We start from the raw sequence: 15,302 nt of genomic DNA, 5'->3' as shown, positions 1-15,302 counted from the left end.
TAATCTGAAGTTCTTAATTGGTTAGGAATTAATGGATATCTATTTTTTATGGCGTTGTGACTAGGTTTTACGTCAAAGGTCGGGTTTAGGAGATCGTGCTTTGGATCTCTTTAATCTGTCAGATCGGGACACAGGTAAGAAAAATGTTTGTGCCTGTAGAGCAAGGCATGGCTCTATTATTTATATTTCAGGGCGTGGCCCTAATATTTGTGTTTACTATATGTATGAATACTTGTAAATGCTATGCTATGTTGTGCATGATTTTGAATGAACGACGAAGGCTGAGAACGGTAAAGGGCCGAAAACGGCATAGGGCCAAGAGTGGCGAAGATTGAGAACGACAAAGGTCGAGAACAGCAAAGCCTGAGAACGGCGAAGGTTGCTAGGGTGAGACCCTCGAAGGGTGTTGTATGGAGCTTCTTGCTGAAGACTGCGAAATAAAGGCCTGGTAAAGTACCTGAGTCGGCATAGGTCGCTATATGTTTAATCTATTGACTATTTATGTTGTATATTATTGGATTGAATTGTGATTTTTTACGCGTTGAGTTTTCTTGTTCGGTCTCGGCTCACGTGTTTTATTGTGTAGGTAAGGGCAAGGAAAAGTTCGATCAACCATGAGTTCGAGAGCATGGAGCGGCGTGTACTTTTTCGAGGTTGTAATGAATTGTTTTTTCGCTTAGGTCAACCGTATTCACGTTTTGAGTTAAAAAATTTCAAACCGTATTTTGGGATCCCAAATGTATAACTTTTATTCAAATTTAATCACACTTTTTAACCTAAAACCTTAGTGAACAAGGTAATGGCACATTTATAAATCACATGGTAACTACTCTAAGGTAGTAGGGCATTACAACTACAATGTGTAAGTAGATCATATCGTATATTGGCAAGTCAGTGTAAATCCTATGCATCGACTAATCTTAGGACTAAGTTATGTTTGAACATATAATCATATTTATATTCCACTGTGATTACTTCACTATAAATATGATTAGCTACATGCTTAGAATTTAATAGAAGTTTATATTAAACAAATAATCATGAAAATAAAAAATGTGAGCAAAGTGATTGACCAAGCCAAAAAATGATTTCTATTATTTTATTCATAATAAAGGAGATTGCAAAGAAATTGAGTTTTAATTAGGGCTTAAAACCCCAACAAACTCTCACTTGCACTAATTGAAACTAATGCCTTAATTATACTAACCCCATTTCCTTGATATGCTTATTAAATATAGCTTCATGTAGTGTCTCCGTAAACGGATGTGCAAGATTGTCTTCAGATGCAATCTTCATAACCTTCACATCTCCCCTAGCCACATAATCTCGAATTATGTGATACTTCCTTTTTATATGTTTACTCCTCTAGTTGGTAAACAGAAAGGCTCATAAATATTTTGTTGAAAGCCATAGGTTTTGATTATTTTATCAAACCTAAGGTTTCAGGAACAAGAAGCTTCCTGTAACGACCCAAATTCGCTAATAAGGCTTAAGGTCCTTGATTAGTGTGCCAGGAGGGCATTAATGGAATAATTGTGATTTAATGAGTAATTATATGTTTAATAATGTTTATATGATAATTGATTATATTATGTGGTAATATGATATGAAATAAATATGTGATATATGTGAGAACCACATTATTATGTGGACAGGTTCGCTGAGCACGACTCAAGACGATTCTAGGGTCAGATAGCGGGAAAAGTCACAACGGGGTTTAAGATATGACTTTGGAGAAGTCGGGGATACTTTTAGATAGCGGGTAGCGATTTGGACTATTGGGTCATGAAAATAAATATATGGAGATATATGTGAGGTTAGGATGTCTAGGCGTGAATATTGGGGGATTTTACCATTTTGGCCTCGGGGACGATTCCGGCACCCCGAGCCTCGGGAACGGATCGTGCTTGAGAGGCGTTGCTCGTAATTCAATAACCGCACAGACTAAAGGTAAGAAAACTGCACCTGATTGATTATATGAGACAGGACTAAGGGCTTCCTATCGTAAATGCTTGAAAAGTTGGTATTATGCCATGCAAGCCATTTAGTGAACCAACGGCCTAAGGGTGCCAAGGGTTTCACTAGCGCACAGGGCGCGGCTTGGCCACTGGTAGCCGAGGATAGCTTATTATGCACTGAGCTCAGTTTAAGCGGGCTGGAGTCAGTGGGTTAAACAGAGGGTGCGGCCTAAGTCGTCGACCCTGAATATTATGTGATATGAGTATTATATGTGGTAGAATATATCTTGATTGGATTGTATATGCTGAATGTCTGTTGAGGAATATCTGATGGAAATACATGCATATTGAACTGTTTGTCTGTTTTTGTTGTGTGAGTTGCTATAATGTTTTCTTGCTGGGCCTTGGCTCACGGGTGCTACGTGGTGTAGGTAAAGGCAAGGGAAAATTAGATCAGCCCTGATTGGAGAGCTCAGCGAGCAGAATGTACACAGCTAGGTGCTCGGCCGCCACGGTTGAGATCTAAGCAAGGATGTGGACCCTAAAGACTGCCTGTTTTTCCTTAGTAGGGCTAGTGGATATTCATGTATTTTTGAGAGTCTGTAAACTTATTCTAACTTTGTTTTCATATGGGATCCCATGTTTATTACTGTTTAAGTATATGAAATGAGTCTTTTGAGACCAAAACCTTTTTAACCTTCGCTTTTACATGTTCAGTGACACGTTTTCAAATTAATGACTTGATTAGCAAGTCTTGCGCCCTTATAAACACACAGTGTAACGGTCTTGGCTATCCAGGGCGTTACACTTGCTTAAGTCCATAAATGAACCCATTCAACTTGCAAACTTTTCCTTCTTGTCCAGCTACTTTAAATCCTTTTGGCTAATCCATAAATGACTTCGTCAAGCTTCCCGTTAAGAAAAGTTGTCTTGATGTCCATTTGTCAGATCTCATAGTTGAGAGCGGCTGCTATAGATAGGAGGATGCGGATGGACTTGAGCATGGCTACCAGACTAAAACATTCATCATAGTCCGCACTTTCTCTTTGGGTATAACCCTATGCTACTAATCAAGCTTTATAAATTTCGATACTTCCATCAACACCTCGTTTCTTCTTGTAGGTCCACTTCCACCCAATGGTCGTGAAGTAACTAGGTGCTTCCACAACATCCTAGCCAGAATTTGAGTACATGGACTCCATTTCCTATTTTGTGGCTTTGAGTCATAGTTCCTTTTTAGGGCTATCAATTTCCTGTTTGAAAAGAAAATGGATCATCATCACTAGTGTTGCAAACAACCATATTGGTTTCACCATCCAAACAATAGCAAACTGGGTTCATTGAAACCCTCCCACTATGATGAGGCTCTGTGACTGCTTGCTCAGGAACAATGGTCCTTTCTTCATTTAAATCGACTTGCGTCGGTTGGAAATGAAGAGTGGAAATTTCATCATCAACTTGCGTTGATGACGATGGAACATTATTGTATTGCCTTACTGCCTTAGAGCTGTTACTAAGTGAGTTTAAAACGTGCAATTAACTCGCTAATCGAGGTTTTAAGACAAAAGTGTAATTAAACCACAATCAGAGTCATAAACTTTGAAAATAAACCATTTATTGAAAATTATAAAGCGTTTGACATTTAGGATCCCAAAATACTGTTTAGAAATATTTACAACTCAAAAATATAACCAGAGTCGGCTAAACGACAAAATTTAAGTTTTGTACAATCATCTTCCAAAAGTATCACTGGCCGTGGCAGCCAGGTAGACCAGACATGTACGCGCCGCTCATCACACTCACCATACTCAAGGTTGGTCGACTTTTTCATTGCCTTTACCTACACCATAAAGCACCCGTGAGCCGAAGCCTAGCAAGAAAACCGTCACAAGCAGATAATATATATGCATATCAAACACCTAACATATAAACAAGCCATCATCAGGCTATATGGATACAGCCATGCCATCCCAGGCGCTTTACAAGGCCCTGGGTTTGCGATCCACACCCTGAGGATATCCTAGGTATCCTTTAGGGTCTCGCCCTGGCAACTCACACTCCGCGGGCTAAACGCTGCTCCCGGCCCCTTGCAGTTCCCGGCCTTGCCGCTCTTGGCCTTCGCCATTCCCGTCCTTTGCCGTTCTCGGCCATCGCCGTTCCTGGCTCTTGCCATTCATTTACATATATGCGCACACATAGCATAAATAAGCATGTTCTTAAACACATATAAACTCAATCAAAGGGCTACGCCCTGCAACATGATCATATAGGGTCGTGCCCTGCAACACAAACTCAATGGGAATAGTAGTTTTCTTAACTGTATCCCGAGCTTTCCAAGCACCGATGTCCCGAGCACAGTCCCCTAGTCTGAGCCTCGCTGAACCCTAGACAAACGCATTAACATTATCCATCCATTAAGTTCTAATCCATTAAATAGCTTTGGGTCATAATTCTAGTCTCCGAGACCTTGAATTCTATCACCGGGTTATAAAATCCATCCCGAGCTTTAACTATTGAATTCCCAAGCCTAAAACCTCTTTCAAACCAAAAAATACACTAAGCGGTGAGGCCCTAGTAAATCATTTCGCGGCCCCCAGCTCAACCCGAGGCCCTGCCTCAAATCAGCCTACACGCGCACCTCCATTTCAGATGCCCCAAAGTTTTAAGGGGCCGCAGCTCAGCAAGAACAGTGCCGCGGCCCGACCCTTCGAGCCCAGAAAAACTCACCATTTTTACCACAAAAACCAACCCAATAAACCTCACAATCAAACTAATAATCCAAACCATTGGTCACAGAAGCTCTACTATGTTTTAGTAACAAAACCTAACAAAGAACTAGCTCAAAACCTCATCAAATCCCAAGAATGATCCTTCACCCAATACACATGCAAAACTCTAACTTTTTAGCAGAAAACTAGCTACAATACAACACAACTCAATCATATTAATAGCATACCTTGGGCAGAAGTGAATCGCTAAATCATCTCTCTAAGCCCAGCTTTGAGTTCCTCCTTTGCTTTCAAGAATATTAGTTCTCTTTCTCCTCCTCTTCTATTGGCTCTTGTTTTTCTCTAGAGCTCCAAAGAAAATTCCAGCATAAACCAAAGTGAAGAAACATGAAGCACTTTACCCCTGCCAATTCTAGCTTATCCTTTAAGCCAATTTCCTTTTTTTCCCTTAAATCTATTTTTAACCCTTAAGTAATCCCAAGGGCAATTTGGTCATTTCCCAAATCCGTTATGTCCCTGAGGCAAAATAATAAATTTTCTCTAACATTGCCTCCTAGACATCCTATCCTCAAATATATCTCCAAATATTTATTTCCATAACCCGATAACCCTATAAAAAGTCTAATACCCGAACTACCCCTCGACTCGCCCCGAATTGGATTTTCGACCCCGTTGTGACTTTCTAGCTAATCGCTCCCTAGGACTGTCTCTGATCGTGCAACATAGATATATCACAAATATATCACAATTATTTACATTTATGCTCTCTACGAGCTAAAATTACAATTATGCCCCCAATAACCAGATGGGGCCCACATGCATATTTAATTCACCTAAACATGCATCTCTAATCACATATTCACACAAATTCACATATTATAACAATAAATCACTTATTTCCCTCCACGCACGCTAATCAAGGCCCTAAGCCTTATTAGCAAATTTGGGTCGTTACAACTATCCAATCCTTACAGAAATTTTGTCCTCGAAATTACCTGAAAAACTCGGGATACCGCTACCGCATCTCATATTAAAGTTCCCACGTCACCTCCTCAACCTTGCTGTTCCTCCACAACACTTTCACCAAGGCGATGGTCTTTCTCCGCAAGACTTTGTTCTTCTGGTCGAGAATCTGAATTGGCTTCTCCTCATAAGACAAATCCAAGTCCAGCTCCAAATTCTCATAACTTAAAACATGCGTCGAATCAGAAGCATACTTCTGAAGCATTGACACATGAAACACATCATGAACTCCTAATAAGGTTGGAGGCATCGCCAATCTATAAGCTACCTCTCCAACCCACTCCAGAATCTCGAAGGGGCCAAAAATCTAGGGCTCAGCTTGCCCTGAACACCAAAACGTTTTACTCCCCTCAAAGGTGAAACCCTAAGGAACACATGGTCACCAACATGAAATACAACACTCCTGCGTTTCAGATTTGAGTAACTCTTCTGGCGACTCTGGGAGGCGAGCATTCTAGCTCTAATCTTTTCAACCACCTCATTTGTTTTCTAAACCATCTCAGGACCTAAGTACCTCCTCTTATCCGTCTCATCCCAATGGATAGGTGATCTGCACTTCCTCCCATATAGCATCTCATTCGGAGCCACTCTGATAGTCACCTGATAACTGTTGTTGTACGAGAACTCAATCAAAGGAAGATACTTACTCAAAGATCCCCCAAAATCCAGCACACAGGCTCGTAACAAGTCCTCCAGTATCTTAATGGTCCTCTCAGACTGTCCATCTGTCTAGGGAGGATAAGCGGTACTAAACCATAACTGTGTCCCCATAGCTTTCTGTAGACTCTCCTAACACTTGGAGGTGAAGGTGGGGTCCCTGTCGGATACTATCGACCTTGGAGCCCCATGAAGTCGAACAATTTCCTTCACATATAACTCAGCATACTGCTCCAAAGTATAAGTCCTCCTGACTGGTAAAAAGTGGGCGGACTTGGTGTACCTATCCACAATCACCCATACCGAGTCATGTTGTCCCACGGTCTTCTGCAAGCCAACCACGAAGTCCATGGTAATATCTTCCCACTTCAACTCTGGAATCCCTAGAGGCTGCAACAAACCTGCTGGTCTTTGATGTTCAGCCTTGACCTGCTGACAAGTTAGGCATTTGGCCACATAATCCACCACATCCCTTTTCATGCTGGACCACCAATACAAACCTCTCAGATCCTGGTACATCTTTGTCGTACCTGGATGTAAGGAATAGGGAGTGGTATGCAGTTCATCTAAGATCTCTCATTGGATATCTGAATCCATCAGAACACAGATCCGACCCTTGTACTTCAGTAACCCCATCTCCGAGATTGAGAAGTCCTTAGCTGCTCTGACTAAGATGTTCTCCCTGTGACCCTTCAACTAAGAATCTTTCTCCTGCGCCTCCTCAATCCTCTCAAGGAGCGTAGACTAAAGAGTGATGTTGGCTAACCGACCAACCACCAACTCTATACCCGCTCTAGTCATCTCCTCAGCCAGCTTATAAGATATTTGTCTCGAACCGAACAACTATCCAGGGTCTTTCTGGCTCAATGCATCAGCAACTACATTAGCCATACCAGGATGGTATAGGATGTCACAATTGTAATCCTTAACCAACTCCAGCCACCATCTCTGGCGCATATTCAGATCCTTCTGAGTAAAGAAGTACTTCAAAATCTTATGTTCGGTGTATATCTCCCACTTCTCACCATATAGATAATGTCTCCAAATCTTTATTGTAAATACCACCGCTGCCAATTCTAGATCATGCGTGGGATATCTCTGTTCATTCTCCTCTAACTTCCTTGATGTGTAAGCTATTACCTTTCCAGATTGCATGAGCACACATCCTAAACCCTGTCTGGAAGCATCACAATAAACCACAAACTTCTCGTAATATGTCGGCAGACTCAACACTGGCGCAGTGTTCAGTCACCGCTTCAACTCTTTGAAACTGTTCTCACATCTGTCTGTCCAAACATACTTTGTCTTCTTCTTTATCAATTCTATCAATGGTGTAGCTATCCTGGGAAACCCCTCAACAAACCGTCGATAATACCCTGCCGATCCCAGAAAACTCCTCAATTCAGGAACACTACTCGGTCTTGGCTAGTCTCTCACTGCCTCAATCTTACTTGGGTCGACCAGAATCCCCTCCTTACTGACAATATGGCCCAGAAATGTAACTTATGATAACCATAACTTGCACATTCTGAACTTAGCATATAATTTATGCTCCCTTAACCGCTGCAGTACCAAACGTAGATGTTGCTTATGTTCTGCCTCTAACTGAGAGTACACTAGAATGTCGTCGATGAACACAATCACAAACTTGTCCAAATAGTCCTTGTAAACCCTATTCATCATGTCCATAAAAGTTGCTGGGGCATTGGTTAATCCATAGGACATAACCAGGAATTCATAGTGTCCATACCTCGTCCGAAAAGCAGTCTTTGGTATGTCCCCCTCCTTGATCCTTAACTGATGGTAGCTTGACCGGAGATCAATCTTGGAAAACACTATTCTTCCCTGTAACTGGTCGAATAAATCATCAATCCTAGGCAATGGATACTTATTCTTAATGGTCAACTTGTTCAGTTCCCTGTAGTCAATACACATCCTAAGTGATCCATCCTTCTTCTTTACAAAAAACACTGGTGCACCCCATGGCGAGAAACTCAGTCTGATGAACCCCAAATCCAGTAACTATCGCAGCTGAATCTTCAACTCCTTCAATTCCGCCGGAGCCATTCTATAAGGTGTCCTAGATACTGGCTCCGCTCCTGGTACCAATTCTATAATAAAATCAATCTCCCGCTGCGGTGGCATCCCTGGCAGATCTGCTGGAAATAAATCTGGAAACTCACATACCAATTTGGTCTCCCCCAGTCCAACCGACACAACCTTGGAAGTGTCCACAACATTCGCTAGGAATCCTATGCAACCTTCCTACATTAGGTCTCTAGCCTTCAGTGCTGAAATCATAGGTACCCGTGGACCACTAGCTGTTCCCACAAATAAAAAGGGTACCTCCCATTATGGTTCAAAAGTCACCATCCTGCGCTTTAAGTCAATCATCGCCTCATACTTCGATAGCCAATCCATCCTTAGGATCATATCGAAGTCATCCATCGCAAGCTCAATCAGATCAGTAGACAACTCCTTACCATCTATCTCTACTGGTAAAGCTCTAATCCACCTCCTAGAGACTACCAGTTCGCCAGTCGACAACAAAGTCTGAAAACCCCTAGCATACAAAACACTAGGTATACACAGTTGATCTACACTCTAGCAGACACAAACGAATGAGTAGCTCCCGAATCAAACAATGCAGTATAAGAAGAACCAGCACTAGAAATCTGACCTATCACAACTGAGGGGCTAGCCTCCGCCTCAGCCTGAGTCAAAGTAAACACCCTGGCAGGAGCGAGGCTGTCGCCCTGCTTCGGCTCCTCCTTCCTAACTTGTGGGCAGTCTTTCTTCAAATGATTGGCACTCTCACAGACATAGCAGGCCCTAATCCTACACTCACCCTCATGTCGTCATCTGCACCGAGGACACACTGGAAAGTTCCTCCAGTTGTCACTTCCGCCCTAACGGCCACTAGAACCACCTCGCGCCCCCTATTTGAACTCGGAGGAATAAAGGAATCTAAGGCCTTCCTTTTCTTCCCACTGAAGCCACCACCCCGAATGGATCCAATAAAAGGAGGCACCGTCCTCCTGGCATCGCGCCTAACAACGCTCTCTCTCCAAATCTGGTCCTCGGCACCCTCAGTGGTAGGGGCCTTGTCTATAACCTGAGCATAGGTAGTAGTCTCTTGATCTAAAGTGATCTTCACATCATGGGCGATCATAATGTTCAATCCCCGTACAAACCTGTCTCTTCCTGCTACATCTGTCGGCACTAAATCTGGTGCAAACTTCGCCAATCGGTCAACTTTCAAAGCATACTCTATCACGGTCAACCAGTTCTGGGTCAGGTTGATAAGCTCATCAACCTTCACAGCTCGGACTGCAACACTATAATACATCTCAATGACAGGGTTCCTGAACTCTTCCCAGGTCATAGCTGTCACATTTCTCCTCTGAACTACTACATCCCACCAAATGTGGGCATCCTCTCTGAACATGTAGCTTGGACAAGCTACCCTCTCGTTCCCCTTAACCCTCATAAAATCGAGAATAGAGGAAATCATACTCATCCATTACTCTACCCGCAGTTGTTCTGGTCCACCCTCAAAGGTGGGAGGATGCTGCTTTCTGAATCTCTCATATAAAGGTTCGAACCTGTTCTCCACAATAGGTTGAACCGGCACGTGTGCTATAATCTGCTGAACTGGCAACCCGATGACCTGTGAAAGGGCCTGCTGCCTCAGCTGTCAAAGTTCTTCCTTTGTTCGTTGCAGTCTTGCTTCCATTTCAGCAAACATCTGTTGCCAATTCTGTGGGATAGGTGGAGGGTCCTGACCCTAGTTATCATCCTCAGCCCTACTGTCGCGCAGTCTGGATGATTGTCGAGGCATCTCAACAACTATGCCTGCAATCAACGACGCCGCTCATCAGGCATGATAACAACATCCAAAACAACCTCCCAATCACATTAGTAAACCACGAGGATTAATCCACATAAAAAATAGGGAGCATATAACACACAGCGGTCCATGCCCTAGCATCATGCATATGTTAACACATTCATCATGCTCTATATGAAATAAACAGGAAAACAAGGCATTTAAGCACATATTTCATCATATAAGCCAATTATTACCAACCAACCCTGAGTCGAGCTTGCCACTGACAACGAGCGTACATGTTCGGTCATTCTCTATAAACCATAAACCTGGCTCGCTCTGATACCAAGTGAGTTTAAAACGTGCAATTAACTCGCTAATCGAGGTTTTATGACAAAAGTGTAATTAAACCACAATTAGAGTCATAAACTTTGAAAATAAACCATTTACTGAAAATTATAAAGTGTTTGACATTTGGGATCCCAAAATACTGTTTAGAAATATTTACAACTCAAAAATATAACCAGAGTCAGCTAAACGACAAAATTTAAGTTCAGTACAATCATCTCCCAAGAGTATCCCTGGTCGTGGCAGCCAGGCAGACTAGACATGTAATGACCCAAATTTACTAATAGGGCTTAAGGGCCTTGATTAGTGTGTCGAGAGGGCATAACTGGATTATATGTAATTAAATTATTAAAAGCATGTTATATGATTATTTGAATATCTATGATGTATGACTATATGTATTAGTATGCATGTAGGCCCTCATTAGGTTAGAAGGGCATATTCGTAATTTTGGCCCGTTGAGGGCGTAAATGTAAATATCTATGATAAATTGTTGAGACCACATTATTATGTGGATATATTTGTAATCTGCGACTCAGGGCGATATCCTAGTGAGTGGTTTAGCGAAAAAGTCACGGCGGGGATTTATACCCGGCTCGAGGCGAGCCTGGGGGTATTTATGGGAATTTAGAGAATATATTGGAGTCTATTTTGATATTGAGGAATATAGTTGGTGATTATTTAGGTGTCGGGAAGTAAGCGGTAAATATTAGAGACATTCGAGGAATTAGCGGGAATTAGGTGTAATGACTAAAATGCCCTTAAGATTTTTAAAAACTTGGTTTTAAGTGGGAGGGAAAATTGGTCATTTGAGTTAAAAGCAGGGATAAGTATTATTAAGCTTTATAACTTAGTGGAATATGTAGAAGGTTTGAGAATTCTGAAGAAAAGAAAGAAAGAAAAGGAAAGAAGGAAGAAGGAAATAGAGGTCTTCTCTCTCTCACGGTTTGGGATTCCCTCTTCAATTCTTGAGGTCTCTTGAAGCTAAAATTCAGAGGAGCTTTAGGCTAAGACTTTGCACTTGGGATTTTGATCAGGATTGGGAGTTCAGCAAGGGTTATTCATCACTTGAGGTAAGGTTTTGAGGTTGATATTCAGTTCTTAGTTTTGGTATTGAATTGGTTTTCTAAGCTAAGTTTCTGTGGGAATTCTTGGGAATTAAACCTAAGGGATTGAGGAGATGAAGGCTAAGGAAGTGTAGAAGATAACCTAGCTTCAACTCATCCATCAAAGGTAAGAAATCCTAGCTATAACTTCAGTGATTTCAGTTGAGTGTTTGAGCTCTATGTTCAGCCATGGTGAATTTTGTGTTTTGGGGTGCATGTGATTGGATTTCTTATGGTTGGGTCATTTGAGGTGAGTTGGAGATGTTGATAGGCTTGTTTTGATGTTTGGTTAAATTTTGGAAGATTTTTGGAAAGGTTTGGCTCAGGAAAAATCGAAGAAAGAAAATGCAGAGTTTGCTGTGCTGTGACTAGGCTGTAGCGCTAGCCTTTGGGCATTACATCGCCAAGCTTTGTGGTCTGGGGTGTTTTTGGCTCTACTTGTAGCACTGTAGAACTCACTTTAGGGCACTGTAGCACTACCCTATTCCCAGAAAGGGGTTTTTGGGTTATTTCTTAGGGTTTTTGCCCGGGGGCTCGGGGCTTGATTCCACCACCCCGTTTGGTGGAATTATGGCTTCCCGAGGGCTCGGGATTGGTCCTGAGGCTAGGTTTTGGAATTGAAGTTTGGAGTTGGTTCTAAATTGTGACCGTGACTAGGTGTACGCTAGTGCTCAGATAGGATCATGCTTAAGGATCGAATTGAACAAAGCTATCGGAACCTAAAGGTAAGAAAACTGCACCCGGTTATGTGTTTGTGATGGGACTAAGAGCTTCCTATATCTGTATGATGTCATAGATGGTATTATACCATGGGACATGTGATAAACGGCCTAAGGGTGCTATAAACAATACTTGAGCACAGGGCGCGTCTCGGCCACTGGTAGCTGAGGACAACTTAATATTCACTGAGCTCGGTTTAAGCGAGCCGGAGTTAGTGGGATAAATAGAGGGTGCAGCCTAAGGGCGTTAACCCAGGTTATCATATGTGAATTGATTATTGATATGAAATGATGTACTTGGTATGCTGAATACTTGAATAACGTGAATGTTTGAACTATTGAGTATGTGATTATACTGCGTCGGTTATCTGGTTGTTTGCTTGATGATTGTGCTCTGTTGTTGTGTTTTTTTGCTGGGCCTTGGCCAACGGGTGCTACGTGGTGCAAGTAAAGGAAAGGGAAAGTTGGACCAGTCTTGAGATGGAGAGCTTCGGGGTTGAATGTACATAATCAACTGATCGGCCGCCACGGCCGAGGAGTGGAGCAGGATGAGAAAAGCCTAATAGTCTGTTTTGCCTTAGAGTGGCTAGTAACTGTATTTTAATCCCGAAATTTTGTAAACTGTCTTATAACTCTACTACTTTTGGGATCCCATGTAAAAAAAAATGTTTGATTATAAAAAAATATAACTTTTGAGACCAAAATCTTTTAACCCTAGTTCAACTATAGTATCAGTAACACGTCTTCAATTAAATGACTTCATTAGAAAGTCTTGCACCTCTATAAACACACAGTGTAACGGTCTTGCCTATCCAGGGCGTTACAAGACATGTACGCGCTGCTCATCACGCTCACCATACTCAAGGTTGGTTGACTTTTCCTTTGCCTTTACTTGCACCATAGAGCACCCGTCAGCCGAAGCCCATCAAGAAAACCATCACAAGTAGATAATATATATGCATATCAAACACCTAACATATAAACAAGCCATCATCAGGCTATATACATATGACCATGCCGTCCCAGGTGCTTCACCAGGCCCTGGGTTTACGGTCCACACTGTGAGCATATCCCAGGTATCCTTTAGGGTCTTACCCTGGCAACTCGCACTCCGCGTGCTAAACGCTACACCCGACCCCTTGTCATTCCCGGCCTTGCCGCTCTCCGCCTTCGTCGTTCTCGGCCTTCGACGTTCCCAGCTCTTGCCGTTCATTTACATATATGCGCACACATAGCATAAATAAGCATGTTCTTAAATACATATAAACTCAATCAAAGGGCTACACCCTGCAACATAATCATATAGGGTCGTGCCCTGCAACACAAACTCTATGGGAATAGTAGTTTTCTTACCTATGTCCCGAGCTTTCCAAGCACCAAGGCCCTGCCTCATGTCACGGCCCCCAGCTCAACCCGAGGCCCTACCTCAAATCAGCCTACACGCGCTGTGGCCCATCCTAAAGGGCGCCGCAGCGCACCTCCATTTCAGACGCCCCAAAGTTCTAAGGGGCCGCGACTTAGAAAGAACAGCGCCGTGGCCCGACTCCTCGAGCCCAGAAAAACTCACCATTTTTACCACAAAAACCAACCCAATTAACACCAAAATCAAACTAACAATCCAAGCCATCGGTCACAGAAGCTCTACTATGTTTTCAGTAACAAAACGTAAAAAGAACTAGCTCAAAACCTCATAAAATCTCAAGAATAATCCTTAACCCAACACACATGCAAAACTCGAACTTTTCAGCATAAAACCAGTTGCAATTCAACACAACTCAATCATATTAAAAGCTTACATTGGGCAGAAGTGAATCCCTAAATCAGCTCTCTAAGCCCAGCTTTGAGTTCCTCCTTTGCTTACAAGAATATCAGTTCTCTTTCTCCTCCTCTTCTCTTGGCTCTCGTTTTTCTCTAGAGCTCAAAGAAAATTCCAGAATAAACCAAAGTGAAGAAACGTGAAGCACTTTATCCCTACCAATTCTAGCTTATCCCTTATGCCAATTTCCCTTTTTGCCCTTAAATCTATTTTTAACCCTCAAGTAATCCCAAGGGCAATTTGGTCATTTCCCAAATCTCGTTAAGTCCCCGAGGCAAAATAATAAATTTTCCCCAACATTCCCTCCTAGACATCCTATCCTCAAATATATCTCCAAATATTTATTTCCATAACCCGATAACCCCATAAAAAGTCTAACACCCCCCGAATTACCCCTCGACTCGCCCCGAATTGGATTTTCGACCCCGTTGTGACTTTCTAGCTAACCGCTCCCTAGGACTGTCTTGGATCGTGCAACACAGATATATCACAAATATATCACAATTATTTACATTTATGCTCTCTGCGAGCTAAAATTATAGTTATACCCCTAACAACCAGATGGGGCCCACATGCATATTTTATTCACCTAAACATGCATCTCTAATCACATATTCACACAAATTCACATATTATAACAATAAATAACTCATTGCCCTCCAGGAATGCTAATCAAGGCCCTAAGCCTTATTAGCAAATTTGGGTCATTACAATTATTTGGAGTCAATTCTTCAACCATCTCCTCTAAAACTACTTTGCTGCATGGTTTGAAGTTTTAGGCGTAGTCATTTTCTAGAAAAGTAGCATTCATAGAAGTAAACACTTTTTTCTGAATGACTGTAGAAAATTCCACTCTAAGTGCCTTTAGGATAGCCAACAAACATGCAAACTTTGGTTCGTGGTTCTAGCTTTCCTTCCTTTTTCCATAGCACGTGGGGGGACACTCCAAATTCTGAGGTGATGTAAGCTAGGTTCACGACTATTCCAACTTTCTAAAGGAGTTTTGGGGATTGATTTGGATGGTACGACATTTAGAATTTTGTTCGCAATTTCTATTGCATGTCCGCAAAATGAAGTTGGCAGAGTTGAGTTACTAAGCATGAACACTACTATCAAT

This window comes from Humulus lupulus, chromosome 4 (assembly GCF_963169125.1).
Source record: "Humulus lupulus chromosome 4, drHumLupu1.1, whole genome shotgun sequence".
Taxonomy (NCBI): domain Eukaryota; kingdom Viridiplantae; phylum Streptophyta; class Magnoliopsida; order Rosales; family Cannabaceae; genus Humulus; species Humulus lupulus.
The sequence above is the reverse complement of the archived record's forward strand: the minus strand, read 5'-3'. Positions refer to the sequence as shown.